Source organism: Salvelinus namaycush, chromosome 34 (assembly GCF_016432855.1).
Source record: "Salvelinus namaycush isolate Seneca chromosome 34, SaNama_1.0, whole genome shotgun sequence".
NCBI lineage: Eukaryota > Metazoa > Chordata > Actinopteri > Salmoniformes > Salmonidae > Salvelinus > Salvelinus namaycush.
Genome location: NC_052340.1, coordinates 26,402,386 through 26,414,144, shown reverse-complemented (window position 1 = coordinate 26,414,144; position 11,759 = coordinate 26,402,386). Strand labels below are relative to the sequence as shown.

At 43.1% G+C, this 11,759-nt stretch overlaps 1 long non-coding RNA gene across 2 annotated transcripts; it reads left to right on the top strand.

The window, feature by feature from the left end:
• The first annotated feature begins 374 nt into the window (after positions 1-374).
• On the top strand, positions 375-9,891 carry LOC120028618. Of its 2 annotated transcripts, none has more exons than XR_005473484.1 (3): positions 375-622; positions 2,236-2,331; positions 9,715-9,891. It is a non-coding gene; the product is annotated as an uncharacterized LOC120028618 (long non-coding RNA). The 2 variants fall into 2 exon arrangements; XR_005473483.1 differs by having other exon boundaries at positions 2,233-2,331.
• The last annotated feature ends 1,868 nt before the right edge of the window (positions 9,892-11,759 follow it).

The following is an 11,759-nucleotide window of genomic DNA, read 5'->3' as shown; positions in this document are numbered from 1 at the left end:
GTGTGTGTGTGGTGATTGATCCAGGGTCTGATTGCAGATCAGATTGCAGCTCTCGGTTGTTTACCCCTGCAGTACCCTCGGGATGTTGGTCTCGCCTCATTCACTGAGACTCTCTCTGGCCATTTTGTGTGGCATGTGGGTGGGATTTCTGCCAGGCACCGCTCTGTCTGTCTGTCCGTGTGCCCGCTGTCAGTGTGACTGTCCGAATACAAACAGTGAATTCTCCCTCCGCAAGGCAATCAAACAAGCAAAGCGTCAGTATAGAGACAAAGTGGAGTCGCAGTTCAACGGCTCAAACACAAGACGTATGTGGCAGGGTCTACAGTCAATCGCGGATTACAAAAAGAAAACCAGCCCCGTCGCGGACATCGACGTCTTGCTCCTAGACAAATCAAACAACTTCTTTGCTTGCTTTGAGGACAATACAGTGCCACTGACACGATCCGCTACCAAAGCCTGTGTGCTCTCTTTCACGGTGTAAAACATTTTAACATGTTAACCCTCGCAAGGCTGCCTGGTGGCTGGTGTGTTTACAGGCATATTCAATTAATCCCTATCCCAGTCTGCTGTGCTCACATGCTTCAAGATGGCCACCATTGTTCCTGTTCCCAAGAAAGCTAAGGTAAATGAACTAAATTACTTTCGCTCCGTAGCACTCACTTCTGTCATCATGAAGTGCTTTTAGTCAAGGATCATATCACCTCCACCCTACCTGACACCCTAGACCCACTCCAATTTGCTTACCGCTCCAATAGGTTCACAGACGACACAATTACCATCACACTGCACACTGCCCTATCCCATCTGGACAAGAGGAATACCTATGTAAGAATGCTGTTCATTGACTACAGAAACATTTAACACCATAGTACCCTCCAAACTCGTCATTAAGCTTGAGACCCTGGGTCTCGACCCCGCCCTGTGCAACTGCGTCCTGGACTTTCTGACGGGCCGCCCCCAGGTGGTGAGGGTAGGAAACAACATCTCCACCCCGCTGATCCTCAGCACTGGGGCCACACAAGGGTGCGTTCTCAGCCCTCTCCTGTAATCGCGGGTCACCCATGACTGCATGGCCATGCACGCCTCCAACTCAGTCATCAAGTTTGCAGACGACACTACAGTGGTAGGCTTGATTACCAACAACGATGAGACGGCCTACAGGGAGGAGGTAAGGGCACTCGGAGTGTGGTGTCAGGAAAATAACCTCTCACTCAACGTCAACAAAACAAAGGAGATGATCGTGGACTTCAGGAATCAGCAGAGAGAGCATCCCCCCATCCACATCGACGGGACAGTAGTGGAGAAGGTGGAAAGTTTTAAGTTCCTCGGCGTACACATCACGGACAAACTGAAATGGTCCAACCACACAGACAGCGTGGTGAAGAAGGCGCAACAGCGCCTCTTCAACCTCAGGAGGGTGGAGAAATTTGGCTTGTCACCAAAAACACTCACAAACTTTTACAGATGCACAATCGAGAGCATCCTGTTGGGCTGTATCACCACCTGGTATGGCAAATGGTCCGCCTACAACCGTAAGGCTCTCCAGAGGGTAGTGAGGTCTGCACAACGCATCACCAGGGGCAAACTACCTGCCCTCCAGGACACCTACACCACCCGATGTCACAAGAAGGCCAAAAAGATCTTCAAGGACATCAACCACCCGAGCCACTGCCTGTTCACCTCGCTACCATCCAGAAGGCGAGGTCAGAACAGGTGCATCAAAGGTGGGACCGAGAGACTGAAAAACAGCTTCTATCTCAAGGCCATCAGACTGTTAAACAGCCTTCACTAACATTGAGTGGCCGCTGCCAACATACTGACTCAAATCTCTGGCCACTTTAATACATTTAATACATGGATTTAATAAAGGTATCACCAGTCACTTTAAATAATGCCACTTTAATAATGTTTACATATCCTACATTACTCATCTCGTCTGTATATACTCTATTCTATGCCATCTACTGCTCTTGCCTATGCCGCACGGCCATCGCTCATCTATATATTTATTTATATGTACGTATTCTTATTCATACCTTTACATTTGTGTGTATGACGTAGTCGTTGTGGATTTGTGAGATTACTTGTTAGATATTACTGCACTGTCGGAACTAGAAGCACAAGCATTTCGCTACACTCACATTAACATCTGCTAACCATGTGTATGTGACCAATAGCATTTTATTTTATGTCAGTTTTATCTGTATGTCATCCTCTCCTCCTGTCCCCCAGCAGCTAAAGCTAGGACAAAGTGTCACAAGACTGTCTGCGTGGCACCATGCTTCTATAAACAACGACACTGTAGTGTTCCATCTGACTGACTAGGGACAGGTAAGCAAGTGTGACATTCAAGCTTTATTCACACTGGAGGCCTTAAAATGCTCAAATCAGTTTTGTTTTTCAAATCCATTTTGGAATACTTACTGTCCAAATGGCAAGTTACAAGTGACCAAATCAGATTTGTGTGTGTTCAGACTGTAGTCATTTGCTGACATGGCTACGCTAGTTGTCATGGTAATGTTGGGTGTGTGTGCAGTTGTGGAGGCTGATTGGTGGTGGTGCTCATGCTTCCTATCACTCAGAAGTTATGTAGCAAGCTAATGTGACAACAATGCCTGCCATGGAAGTTTCCCAGTTGCTTTGAGTGTTCGAAATCATAGTGTAAGATCACTATGACAGCCTCAAAGGATAAGATGATCCAACTTTTCTAGAACATTCACTAATATGTTTGTAAACAATTAACAAGCTAGTTAGCTACCATATGTTTTTGTCAAACTGTCAACAGAGTATCTAGCAAGCAACATGATAAACCAAATAACATTCGAAAACCCACTTGAGGGCAAATAAATCAGATTTAACTGTTCAGATACAAATCACGTTGCCAGGAATCATATTTGTATCTGATTTCAAACTACCTATGTACGTGGTTTGAAATGTGATTTGAAATAGGAAAAATAACAGATTCAAATCGAATATTTTTTTTTGATTTGTGTCACTTCAAACTGCCAGTTTGAACAAGGCTTGACCCATTTAATCCCCTCTCTCACAAAAAAACATAAAGTTGTACTTATCAACAAAGAAGTCATATAGTATGCATTATTAAGGTGGCTAGTATGATTCAGAGAAGTGTGATGTGATTTCTCAAACATACATTTCCAAGCTGTACTTCTACAGCTTAAAAAACAAATACATTGTTGACATTTAAATATATTTCATTTGTAAATATGTTTAAAGGGTCAAGTTTACATATGTGCCTTCATTTTCAATACATTGAATCCATTATGCCCGTGGCATACAAAAATATCTTAGCGGTCACATTTGTGACCAATGGGAAAATACAGTGGCTCTAACTTATTATATACAGTTGAAGTCGGAAGTTTACATACACCTTAGCCAAATACATTTAAACTCAGTTTTTCACAATTCCTGACATTTAATCCTAGTAAACATTCCCTGTCTTAGGTCAGTTAGGATTACCACTTTATATTAAGAATGTGAAATGTCAGAATAATAGTAGAGAGAATTATTTATTTCAGCTTTTATTTCTTTCATCACATGCCCAGTGGGTCAGAAGTTGACATACAATCAATTAGTATTTGTTAGCATTGCCTTTAAATTGTTTAACTTGGGTCAAATGTTTCGGGTAGCCTTCCACAAGCTCCCACAATAAGTTGGGTGAATTTTGGCCCATTCCTCCTGACAGAGCTGGTGTAACTGAGTCAGGTTTGTAGGCCTCCTTGCTCGCACACGCTTTTTCAGTTCTGCCCACAAATTGTCTATAGGATTGAGGTCAGGGCTTTGTGATGACCACTCCAATACCTTGACTTTGTTGTCCTTGAGCCATTTTGCCACAACTTTGGAAGTGTGCTTGGTGTCATTGTCCATTTGGAAGACCCATTTGCGACCAAGCTTTTTTGTGAAGTGCTATTTTGTGAAGTGCACCAGTCCCTCCTGCAGCAAAGCACCTCCACAACATGATGCTGCCACCCCCATGCTTCATGGTTGGGATGGTGTTCTTCGGGTTGCAAGCCTCCCCCTTTTTCCTCCAAACATAACAATGGTCATTATAGCCAAATAAGTTAGATTTTTGTTTCATCAGACCAGAGGACATTTCTCCAAAAAGTACGATCTTTGTCCCCATGTGCAGTTGCAAACCATAGTCTGGCTTTTTCATGGTGGTTTTGGAGCAGTGGCTTCTTCCTTGCTGAGCGGCCTTTCAGGTTATGTTGATATAGGACTCGTTTTACTGTGGATATAGATACTTTTGTACCTGTTTCCTCCAGCATCTTCACAAGGTCCTTTGCTGTTGTTCTGTGATTGATTTGCACTTTTCGCACCAAAGTACGTTCATCTCTAGGAGACAGAATGTGTATCCTTCCTGAGCGGTATGACAGCTGCGTGGTCCCATGGTGTTTATACTCGCGTACTATTGTTTGTACAGATGAACGTGGTACCTTCAGGCATTTGGAAATTGCTCCCAAGGATCAACCAGACTTGTGGAGGTCTTGGCTGATTTCTTTTTATTTTCCCATGATGTCAAGCAAAGAGGCACTGAGTTTGAAGGTAGGCCTTGAAATACATCCACAGGTGGACCTCCAATTGACTCAAATGATGTCAATTAGCCTATCAGAAGCTTCTAAAGCCATGACATAATTTTCTGGAATTTTCAGAGCTGTTTAAAGGCACAGTCACCTTAGTGTATGTAAACTTCTGACCCACTGGAATTGTGCTACAGTGAATTATAAGTGAAATAATCTGTCTGTCAACAATTGTCCGAAAAATTACTTGTGTCATGCACAAAGTAGATGTCCTAACCGACTTGCCAAAACTATAGTTTGCTAACAAGTAATTTGTGGAGGGGTTGAAAAACGAGTTTTAACCTAATGTCTCCAACCTAAGTGTATGTAAACTTCCGACTTCAACTGAATATATTTAATCATAGCAGATTATACATTTTTACTGTATATTAAATTTGAGTTGGGTTATGGATATACTTGATCAATGTTATTTTACAGATGATTTTACCATTTATGCATTAGACTTTAAATATGTTTAAATAAGGGATGTCATATTTAGTTATTTCAGGGGGAATTGTCCATGTATAGACCCATAAACTGAATTAATGTAATAACTTAAAACATTTTGAATGTCAATAGGTTTGTTTAGTGTCTTTTGCACAATGGTAGACTTGGTTCATGTGAGTTTTGCTGAATAGTCAAAAGAGTAGACCTGGTTTATCATAGTATTGTTGAGGGGATTGCCTGATACCTGGTTTGTATGGATATTTGGGCTGATATATGCAGGTGTAGATCTGGTTTATATTAGTATTGGGAGTCAGTCAAAGGTGTAGACCTGGTTTTTAGGAGTACTGGAGCTGAGGTGCAGACGTAGAACTGTTTTTAGGAGTACTGGAGCTGAGGTGCAGGGGTAGACCTGGTTTTTAGGAATACTGGAGCTGAGGTGCAGGGGTAGACCTGGTTTTTAGAAATACTGGAGCTGAGGTGCAGGGGTAGACCTGGTTTTTAGAAATACTGGAACTGAGGTGCAGGGGTAGACCTAGTTTACAGTTTATAAGTTTTCAGGCCTCGGCACATTTAGACTTGGCTTAGTTAACTAATTGGGTTCAAGCACAGGTGCAGACTTTGTAGGTATGTAAATTGGAGCTGAAGTACTGGTGTTGACCTGTTCTGTAGGAATATTGGGTCTGAAGTATAAGTATAGACCTCGTTTGTATACATGTTGAGGCTTGGGCACTGGGGTAGACCTGTTTTATATGAGTATCCCCATGGATGTACCTGGTTTATATGAGTAATGTGGTGTAGGGATACACAAGGCTCATACAGGTAATGGGTTTGGATGGACATCTTTTTCCCATTCATATCCTTTCTGGCAACAAGTTTGTGGTAGGAAAAAAGTTAATGGGTCTGGGGCATATTTGTTATGACACTGTACTATAAATGTATCTGTGGAATGATTAGTGTATACAGGTCAGTGGTCACAGGACTAAGATATGCAAATAACAGGGTTCGATTGTGCAGCGAATAGCTGGATATAGGTTACTGTTGGTGACTTGGGGAATACAGGGCTAAGGAAAGTGGGTAACAGGGTTGAGATGAGCGATTAACAGGGATGAAGTGTATTGGCAAAGGAACTGTGGTCTATGAGTAACAAATAGGGCATTTAGAGCTAGGATATAGGTGTATCGGTACTTGATTGTATCAATATTAGGGTATTGGCATGTGGGTGTTAGGGTCAGGGAATAGGGGGTAACAGGGCTGGGGTGTGTGGGTAATTGGGTTTAGGTGTGTTGATAAGTGGGCTGAGGTATATAGATATTGGGGTTGAGGAATAGGGCTAAATAAATGTCTGTTCATTTTCTTATAGGCAAACCCAGAGCACATGTCAGAGAACATCAACATATACAGTATATATAAAGCAATATGGATTACATGTTACGGTTGCTAATAGTATAAGATTTGCATAGTGGCATGTCTGGGAACAATTTGGGAACAAATGGATTAAGTGACATGTCACATGGGGGCTTCGCCAAGCCCCTCCCACTGCCCAGCTGCCTACCTGCAGGTCTGCTCTGCATGCCTTGCCTGACCCACAACATCCCAGACACACTTTCTGTGTAAACACTTTACTTTGTATTTGACTGTTTTGTCTTATTCAGGTCTGGTGAATATCTTTTGCTGTTAAGATTTAGCATAGGTTTTTGTGTAAAGTAAAATGATAAGAAACCACATTTCATTTGTTAGCATTTGAAGATCTGTCAATTCTGATCTCCAAATGACATTTTGTGCAGCATCATGAAATGTGCGCCTTGTCATTGGAAATATAAATTGGTGAGACCAGCAGAAAATACACACACTCCCTTATGTACGCTGTCCATTTATGGCATCACGTGGAGTGCACATTTTGTCCTAGAAATAAGTGTGTTTGCTGATAAATGGTAGCATGTCACTCAACACGCAGTGTTTACTGTAAACCCAGAGCATATGTCAGAGAACTTAATCATTGACAGCACCAGCCTTTGACATTTGCTGAAAGACAAGAATACAACCACAATAGAAATGTTGCATTGCAAAGCTAGTTGCTCAAAAATATCTATTCAAAACAATTTAGCCACCAAAGGAAATATGCGTTTATGAGTATGCTTGCATAATATTGCAATGTCACTTTTTCCTAAATCTGAAAAAATATATATAATGCAATTGAAATGATTTGAGCAAAGTAAAACTCCATGCTCTTGTCGACCGGCTCTTGATGTGGTAACACCCACCCACGCGATGAAGAGGTCATCTTCGTCTCTCTCCGTCTGCCCGATACAGAAAGGCTTGAATAATAATCATAGAAAACAATGTAAAAATACAGTGGTAAGTAGACTGTTTCATAACCCTCAAAGCAGTGTTTTCCCTTCCCTGATAATATTAATTCCAGCTCTTGGAGAGGAAAATGGATCCCATGGCATTCTGAAATAATGTTGAGGACTTGTACAGTAGGTTTGTCAGTTTACTGTAAATAGTAGTATGATTATTTGTCACAACCGTTGCATGCACTTTTACTAATTTCATGTGTATGAGATGTATTTCACAACATTAACATGTATGTAGGTCTATCTATGCCACTAAAGACAGTGAGCTGATTGAAAACATGTACAGAATGACTAATCAGTGGAGCTCAACCATGTATGGCCCCACTGAGTGGCTCTCTTCCTTGCATTTAACTCCTCCCTAACCAGGCACTTGAGAACTCCAGGGCAGTTAACCCACTGTTCCCCGGGATGTCGTCATTGTAAATAAGAATTTGTTCTTAACTGACTTGCCTAGTTAAATAAAGGTGAAAAAAACTGCAGTGGGGGTCTGATATTGGATGAGAGACCTCAGTCAGTGCTATAATCTCAGTGAGAGCCATTAACTAAATATTATTATATTAAGAGGCTTTAAGAAAAACAGATTTTTGCCAAGCATGATTGAGGGAGAGTCGAGGAACAGTAGGCAGCCTAAATGCAAAAGAAAAAGCGAAAGAGCAGACTCTGGGTTTGAACAAGTAATACATTTTCTTCTACAAGACCATATCTGACAGACCTGAATAGATTTCTGGAGAAAAAGTGCTTCAATCAGCAAATGAAGGGGACCTTGATAAGCTGACCTCATGCTAAAGCTGCTTTGTGGCTGCAAAGGGCTCCAGTGAAGACTCTCTGCTTGGCGCTTTTATGGGGGACTGTGTGCTACAGAGTCGAACCAGCAGGATCTATATATCTGAGCCTTATCTCTGAGCACCAAATTGAATATTACCTTGAGCCAGCACAGCTCTACATCTCAGTGGCCACAAAAAGAAACACTCCTGGCCACCAGAGTTCAAAGGGTCCCAGTGCAATGTTTATGTCCCCTGCAACCATTGTCAAAGGCCTGCAAACAATAAATAATGTTCTGGGTGTCTACCAGTAAACTAGTTTTGGTTCCCATTACATGGTTAGAGACAATACTAAGCTCATGTCATCTTGCAGTCATGGAGCTAGTTGCAGCCTTATGCTTCACAGGAAGTGAATAGCAGCAAGTAATTAAGTAACCTCAAATTGTCTGTTTTCTTTTCAGTGTTCCAAGAATGTTTGTCCCAAAGGAACTGTCACACAATGTTCCCAGAACTCCAGGGGGAATTCCTTGATCTAATTATGACACGAATAATAGCTTTCCCTTTGACTCTGATCATTTCTGAGCGGTTGTGCTTGACTGAACATTGTTGGACAAGTTTGGCAAACATTACACTTTTAAGGTTATCTCACAAAAAAACACAATATCTTATGTTTCACCAAGTCATGGCTGAACGACAACATGAATAACATACAGCTGGCAGGTTATACACTGTATTGGCAGGATAGAACAGCAGCCTCTGGTTAGACAAGGGGTGGCGGTCTATGTATATTTGCAAACAACAGCTGGTGCACGATATCTAAGGAAGTCTCAAGGTTTTGCTCGCCCGAGGTAGAGTATCTCAAGATAAGCTGTAGACCACACTATCTACCAAGAGATTTCTCATCTATATTCTTCATAGCTGTCTATTTACCACCACAATCCGATGCTGGCACTAAGATCTCACTCAATGAGCTGTATACGTCCACATCACCAACAAACTAACATGGTCCAAGCACACCAGACAGTCATGAAGAGGGCACCATCGAGAGCATCCTGACTGGTTGCATCACTGCCTGGTCTAACCCTATTATGGGTGCTGAGTCACTGGCTTACTGGTGCTCTTCCATGCCGTCCCTAGGAGGGGTGCATCACTTGAGTGGGTTGAATCACTGATGTGATCTTCCTGTCCGGGTTGGAGCCCCCCTCGGGTTCGTGCCGTGGGCGAGGTCTTCATGGGCTATACTCAGCCTTGTCTCAGGGTAGTAGGTTGGTGGTTGAAGATATCCCTCTAGTGGTGTGGGGGCTGTGCCTTGGCAAAGTGGGTGGGGTTATATCCTGCCTGTTGGGCCCTGTCCGGGGGTATCGTCGGACAGGGCCACAGTTTCTCCCGACATCTCCTGTCCCAGCCTCCAGCATTTATGCTGCAATAGTTTGTGTCATGGGGCTAGGGTCAGTCTGTTATATCTGGAGTATTTCCCATGTCTTATCCTTTGTCCTGTGTGAATTTAAGTATGCTCCCTCTAATCCTCTCTCTCTCTCTTTCTCTCTCTCTCTTTCTCTCTCTCTTCTCTCGGAGGACCTGAGCCCTAGGACCATGCCTCAGGACTACCTGGCCTGATGACTCCTTGCTGTCACCAGTGCACTTGGTCATGCAGCTGCTCCAGTTTCAAATGTTCTGCCTGCGGCTATGGAAACCTGACCTGTTCATTGGACGTGCTACCTTGTCCCGGACATGCTGTTTTGGACTCTCTCTCTACCGCACCTGCTGTCTCTAACTCTGAATGATCGGCTATGAAAAGCCAACTGACATTTACTCCTGAGGTTGCACTTACTCCTGTTGCACCCTCTACAACCACTGTGATTATTATTATCTGACCCTGCTGGTCATCTATGAATGTTTGAACATCTTGGCCATGTTCTGTTATAATCTCCACCTGGCACAGCCAGAAGAGGACTGGCCACTCCTCAGAGCCTGTTTCCTCTCTAGGTTTCCTCCTAGGTTCTGGCCTTTCTAGGGAGTTTTTCCTAGCCACCGTACATCTGCATTGCTTGCTGTTTGGGGTTTTAGGCTGTGTTTCTGTACAGCACTTTGTGACATCGGCTGATGTAAAAAAGGCTTTATAAATACATTTGGTTGATTGATTAAATTTGATTGTATGGCAATTGCTCGGCCTCCGACCTCAAGGCACTACAGAGTGTAGTGTGTACGGCCGAGTACATCACTGGGCCCGAGCTTCCTGCCATCCAGGACCTCTATACCAGGCGGTGTCAGAGGAAGGCCCTAAAAATTGTCAAAGAATCCAGCCACCCTAGTCATAGACTGGTCTCTCTGCTACCGCATGGCAAGCGGTACCGGTGCGCCAAGTCTAGGTCCAAGAGGCTTCTAAACAGCTTCTACCCCCAAGCCATAAGACTGCTGAACATCTAATCCAATGGCTACTCAGACTACTTGCATTGCCCCCACCCCCGTGTATGCTGCTGCTACTCTCTGTTATTATCTATGCATAGTCACTTTAATAATTCTACCTACATGTACATATTACCTCAATTACCTCGACTAACCTGTGCCCCCGCACATTGACTCGGTAACCCCTGTATATATTCTCGCTATTGTTATTTTACTGCTGCTCTTTAATTATTTGTTACTTTTATATATATATTTTTTAGGTATTTTTCTTAAAACTGTGTTGTTGGTTAAGGGCTTGTAAGTAATCGTTTCACTGTAAGGTTGTATTCGGCGCATTTGACAAATACAATTTGATTTGATTTGACAACCAAATGGGCATCATACAAAAAAAATGTCCCTTGTATTCTTGCATCTGGTTAGCTGGCCTTACGGAGTTGTTTGTGTCTACAAACAACTAATTGAAGTGTCACTTGTAGGTTTAAATATATTGACACGAATGATTCAAGCAAGAGTGTTATAACTGTATTCTGAGAAAAAGGAGCCTGAGGGCTGGATTCTCAATAAGACTGTGACAAGCACCAGGCTAGTCTGTCAGGAGCTCATTTAGCCTCTTCTAACCCCCACCACTCTCTCTCTTCCCTTCAGCCACATTGTGACACTAAGGGAGCTGGATGTGTTCTGTGTGGTGACGTCCCAGAGGAGAGAGATGACCCTGGGGTACAGAGGCAGGCAGGGAGGAGCAGCTGGAGAGCAACTCTCCCTTGGCTGCTGTCCCAGTTAGCATGGTCTCACACACACACACGCGCGCATGCATGTGCGGACACACACACATGCGCACGGACACACACACATACACACACAAGATTGAATAGCCTCTGAATCGCATTGAGGCCTGTGGGGCCAGAATGCCAGTTACTGGAAAGAAAAGCACGCAACCCCACTTTGACATTTAGACAGCTCTAGTAAATATCTGTCTCACAAACAAAATGTTAAAATGTTCCACCAATTGATTTATATCCTGTAGTGACATTTGATTTCTGTATCGTCTTCCCCATTAGCATGGTGGTCTTTAGAAACCATGATATAGCAAGACATAAGTACAGGAGTTAAGACCAGGACACATCCCTGTGGTAATGGACATGTTGGCACGAACCATCAAACAACCCTCCTTTCTGTGGTGACTCAGCTCCTAGCTTTCATTTGGCACTTCCCTC